Source organism: Syzygium oleosum, unplaced genomic scaffold (genome assembly GCF_021117445.2).
Source record: "Syzygium oleosum isolate NSW1041296 unplaced genomic scaffold, Sole_v2.1 Sole_v2.13, whole genome shotgun sequence".
Lineage (NCBI taxonomy): Eukaryota > Viridiplantae > Streptophyta > Magnoliopsida > Myrtales > Myrtaceae > Syzygium > Syzygium oleosum.
Genome location: NW_026607497.1, coordinates 9487787 through 9493811, shown reverse-complemented (window position 1 = coordinate 9493811; position 6025 = coordinate 9487787).

The following is a 6025-nucleotide window of genomic DNA, read 5'->3' as shown; positions in this document are numbered from 1 at the left end:
TAGAAGTAGTCTTGCTCGCACTTCCTCGAGTGTTGTTTATCAACATTTGAAATTCCACGTTAATTCATGTGCCCTAGTCAGAAGAGACTTCATGAGGGATGTAACGTGGGCTTGATTTACAGGTTGAGAAACGAAAGGATCGTTAGGCTCAAAAATGTGTGTAAGGGTGAAAATTGGTGATCATCTTAGCGTTGTCACCAGCCTTCTTCTCCACCGTCGGGACTCTTTTGGAAAACTCCCTGGGTAATTCCGTGTTTTAGCTTCTTTGACAACTTTTTCTTGAGGAGCTTCTGTGTCCAGCATTTTCCTAGATACCATTCTATCTCTGTTCCAATTGCTTTCTCAAGAATAGGCTTGTCTTCATCTATCATGTGACAAATCTTTGTCAAGACAGAGTTCCTAAAGTAGGAATTTGTATCGAAGAAGAACTCAAGTTTAACCCTTTGGGGTCGTCTTTTTCATCGTTTTTCTTCTTCTCCTTTTTCTTTTTATTCATGGGCATTGGCCTTGCTTTTACCAGGCACACTGCTTTTTCATGCCCCTAGTTTTCAGCATTTTATTGCTGCTCTTTTGGTGTTGTCAGGACTAGCCTAAATAAGTTTGAGCAGAACAATGTTATTAGGCTCTTGGAGTCTTCATCTTGATTCGGTACTTTGGACTCTGATGCTCAAGCTGTGGTGACTTTTGCCTCGCCCCGGTGTAGGGGATGATCACCAACTGGGTTAGTACGAAATGAAATCGCCGGCTCAATTGGGCTAGCAAGGGATATGAGTGTATGGGATAGAAGAAGAACCGCTCTTCGTCGTCCTAGGGCACTTAAATTATTGTGAGAGTTCATTTACAATAAAAACACTCAAAAATTAATGCAAATGAGAGCAAGAAAATTTCTATTCATCTTTTCACCTTGTGCGAGCTGTTGCAGCTGATGATCATAGAAAATTTTAGATATTACAAACTCCTCATCCTTCTTGTCTTGCTCATCACTGTTATCAATAAGATGTTGGCATTTTGGACAAGCTTTAGTTTGCTGCTTCTGTCTTGACAAAGCCCTCTTAGCCTCGACTGTCCGGCTGTCGATGGTGTGCTTGTCTTGGAAGACTCTGTCGAGGACCACCGGATCCGTGAAAACGACGAGGCCGAAGTCACAGGGGCGGTGATCGAAAGGGAGGGACGCTCTTCTTGTTCCCTCTGAATTTGAATTCTCCCTGTGATGTTGATTTATCTCAAGCTGCCCCAATGTGGGGTGGTTCTTGACAGAGGTGGTTTAAAAAGAACCTCCAAGTGTATGGGCTCAAATGGTCAAGCAAAGGATTAATGGTAGTGTATGGGGCAGAGAACTGAACTGCCTCTAATCATTTTGGCTACCGTACCTTATGCGAGAAACCCCTTTACCTTATAGAAGTGGAACCTTTTCACTCATCTTACATGGGTTTGGTACTTGAGAATGTGTATAGGCTAAGGATTGCCTCTCATCATCCTGACATACCTCGTTCAATACATCGGAGCAGTTCGACACCATTCGTCGAATTGTCAAAATTTTCACAGGGAATTGGTGAATTAAACAGGTAAAATTACCATGCAAAATTCTTTTCAAAAGATATGCAATGCACTTGGGGGAAGGTTAAGCATTTATTTGCTTTAACATGTTTTTTCCTCCTTTGTTTCTTTGTACTCTTATGAGAGAATTTTTTAGAGAAAGAGATACTTATCTATGCTGCAGCAGCGACGAGGCAAACCTGCAAGGCAATAAGAAAGACCGTGTTAATGAACGGCTCTTTGAGGAAATAGGAATTGGGAACGATACCACATTACCCTTCGTGATTCCTTTCATTTGAAATTAAATTGACAACTCCTTGAGTTTCCTCGGATGTCGATAATTCCCTCCTAACAAAAACAGGAGCTTATGTTAGAAATGAGAGGATTGAGGGCAAATTGAGAACGATACAAATTACCCTTCTTCCATTTTGCCTTCAAAGCTAGCAGAGTCTTTTCTCCTCTTTACATTGTTCAGCTTTTTCTGTCTCAGTCTGCTTCTCCATACTCTTGGTCTCGAAGCTCGAATGAAATCCTCTATAGTTAGGGGTGCTTCCAAATAGAGGGTTCTATTGTCAACACATGCTGTGTCAATGCGGTCCCGGCATATTGAGGAGTTTCTTGTAAATGCTCTGATTCCTGACTGCACAAGGCATGTGCAATTGCTTGCATGGGGATTTTTGCAGCAAAGCTAATCTCTGCTTTAAAGGTCTTTGACGGATATGAGCGTGACTACCATCGAGACTTCCGTGGTTGTCAGGATCGGCTTTGACGCCATTTTGTCATATGCAAAGTTCTTTCCAGTTAGACTTGTTATCATGAGTGTTCTCTACTCAATTTTGTCCTATATAAAAGGAAAAGATATGTCATTTCTATGCTAAAGTGGATGAACTTTAGGAACGAAATACACCCTTTTTGATGGATTGGGAGATTGCGTGCCCCTTGATCTACTCTTCCAATTAAGCACTTCTTCGTCATGTTTCATTCGAGAGGTCCCAACATTGGTGCTCTATCTGGCTCGCTAGCACGTCAGAGTCTAGCATGTTCCCCAGTTCATTATCTGCAAAAGAAAAGGGATGGAATGTCATTTCCAAAATTTGTTTAGGAATAAAACATACCTTTTTCTTTTAAAAGGGGTAATCTTTTCTTGATCTGCCCCCGACTTTTGTACGAAATGATGTTTCGCTCATCATGGGGTCAAGGAATGGTCAGCATTCTCTTTGACTTTCTGGGGTTGATATCACCCACTAGTAGTAGTGAGATTTGCCCCATGTTTCATTTGAAGGTTGGATGCTCTTCGCTCGGACTGCCCCTATTAGATGAGTTGGTCCGCTAGCATTGTCAAGGTCTGATGTGCTCTTCAGTTTGTGTCATTTCCAAATGTCCCTTTCGTAATAATAAATCAAAAGGGAGTATGCTTTGAGACACGAAGTGAGCGAGTTAGAAAGACAAACAGGGCTATGAGCATGCACGCTTTTCCACCACCGTTCTTTTTTGCCCTTTTGAAAAATAATAAAACGTTTGTTTTATTTTCAAAAGCTTAGAAATGAGGAAACATGAGGAAGCCCGAGCCTCAGAACACTTTCCTTTTTATGGCTGGATATCATCAACGGGCCGGTTTGTGATACTTCCTCAGGCCCTCAAAACATTATTTATTTACAATACATGGATTTACAACCTCAAAAAAGGAGGAGTTCAAAAAGACATTTCTTCCAGCAGAAATGATGACAAAAAACAAAACACAAGGATAGCCCTTTTTCCAGGGATTCATGCAGAAGGATGAGAGGAGTTCTACTCAAGCGGGCTTGCGCCCATTCCCTTTACTGGTCTCGAATGAGAAAGTCTTGGTATCCAGCAGGTTTTGAATTCGGTGCTTAAGAGTATAGCACCCATCAGTTGAATGTCCCACCTCGCCCATGTGATAATCACATTTTTTAGACAGATTGTAGTTTGAAAAGCTCTCAGGATTAGGTCGCTTTGGTTCAGTGGAGAGCAGCCCTTTCTTCCGGAGTATTGCCAGCATCTGAGACGGAGGTCCTGGGAGGGGAGTGAACTGTCTCCGGTTGTTTCGCTTTTGTGATGGAGGGATACTGGGTTTGTATTGTTCATGTTGCATGAACTTTGGGCATAGGGTGCTCAATTCCTTAGGATCAGGGGACTCGTGGACATTGTCAGCTATGACGTCTTTACCCTTTTGGTTGACACTGGAGGGCTCCATTTGAATTATCATCCCTGGTCTTGGATAGCAAAGCGGAGTCATGGTGAGTTGGTCTAAGCGAACTGACAGATGTTCCACTTGTTTTGAGAGTTGTCGAAGAAAGGCGAAGACTTGCTTCATTTCGGTCTCCATGTCCGCCACACGAGTTGTCATATCTTTTTCAGCCATTTTTACTTGGCGGTTGGTATAATTCGTAATTACCTGTTAAAAAAATGGCAACGAATGAGTATAAAATCTCATAAATGATCAGTCCATGACTGAGTCTAGTATTGCATCTGTCTATCACGTATTTTCTTTATTTGCAAAAAAATAAGGGAAGCAAAAAAGGTTTTTATTTATATTAACATTACAAACGGTGTCCCCGGGGTTCGAACCCCGATCGCCTCGGACCGTTTCGCTCATCCCGGATACCACTGGGCCGAAGGCCACGGTGGTGTTATTAAAGCGCAAAACAAATATTTATAACAAATTTTCTCCCTTTTGAAAATGACAAGAAAACGTATAGGAGAACAGTGATTTGTAATGTACTTATAAAAATAAAGGTACGAATTGGAAGTAAGTATTCTAAAAAAATTTTAGTAACTATTTCTTCCAAAACGATTACGGTATTAAATCCACAACTAACCTAGACTAATCATGGACCGACCGGGATATGTAAAAATAAATAAATTGCAAAGTGCATGAATAGAAAACTTACTTTACCAGGAACCATGGCAATCACAGAGACATGCGCATGAGGAGTGAGGTTCGATTTCTATTTAGACTGGTTCAGCAAAATGAAATTAAAAGGGTGCCTGACCGTCGCAGTCTCGCGTTGGTGTCAAGTCCTTTTAACCTCGGCCAAATCGAAAGAAATATCTTAAAGTCACGCGAATAGCGGCTAAAGATATTTCTTTACGATTTTTTAGAAATAAATTTCGGAGAAAAAAAAGGCAACCTCTACATCGCAGGCTCGCGTTCAAGGTCGTATCTTTCTTAACACTATCCTAAAATGCCCTATTGCGGCCCAGGTCCGGCAGCGTGGTTGTGTGTGCAATAGTGTAGTGCTAAATCATTAAGGCATGCACAACAATTTACAAACAATCAATTTGAACCTGCAAGAACAAATAACACCTTAATGTCAGGATCATACCTGGAGTCCTTGCTGCCAAACAAAAATCATTTTGAACAGGATAAAAAATTTTCGCCTAAGTCCACTTTAAAAAATGCAAGTCCCCAGCGGAGTCGCCAGTCTGTCGCGACTGAACTCCCGAGCCCTTTTTAAACAACAATGCAAAAAAGGGGGGGCTCGCCTGGTGCGTGCTAAATCTAGGTTTAGGACTTAACTCGGGCTCTCCCAAGCCCATACCATATCGCGACTTAGGGTTTAAGCTTCTTAACATGCAGGTGATTTATATCAAGGAGTCGCCACTAATCGATTTGGGGTCGGCCGATTAGAAACCCAAATAGGGTGATGGGAGAATCACCCTATTCCTGCGAACCAGAGATTAACTGAGTTCGGGGACTTGGTTACACTAGTTGGATAACTAATGCCCTTTCGGTACCATTTTACCTTGTTCATTTTTTAAAACATTTATCAGGTAGTTTGGATTGATTTTAGGACCTTTCTCCTAACATGTGAGGTGATCAAGCGAGTGCATAATCAGAAACGATTAGCAGTCAACAACATAACAATTCATGCAGCCTAAGGTTCTAACCTTAACTAAGTCAGATGACATTCAAAACACAACAACTCATGCGATTGTATTAAAAACATGCATAATAATACAGTGATAATAAAAACTAACATGCAAAATATTACCGCGCAATTCTCAGGCTTGTCTAATTTAAACAAGACAAAAATATGCATAATAATACTACGATAAATTAAACACTTAGATATAACATAATTTAAAAAAAGAAGCCCGGGAAATGGGGAAGACGGGACTGGCCTTAATGGCCAGTCCTTGTGGCGTGCTGCCTCGGCCCTACTCTGGCCGGATAGCGACGCCGAGGAGCAACGCCGCCGTGCGTCATGCTGCCATCGCGAACAGGGGAGAACAAGGGCGAGAGAGCGACCGGCGAGGGAGAAGGAAGAGAGGAAGGGGTTGGGCCGGGCCAGGCCCAGTCCGCGCGGAGGAAAAAAGAAAAGGAAACGGGCTGGGCCCGCGCAGGAGGAAAAAGAAAAAGGAAGAAAAGGGCCGGGTCGGCCCAGCCCCGACCCGGCCCGAATCGATTTCGATTTTTTTTTTTTTGTTTAAAATTTAAGAAAATATGCTCTAAGAGACCCTATTA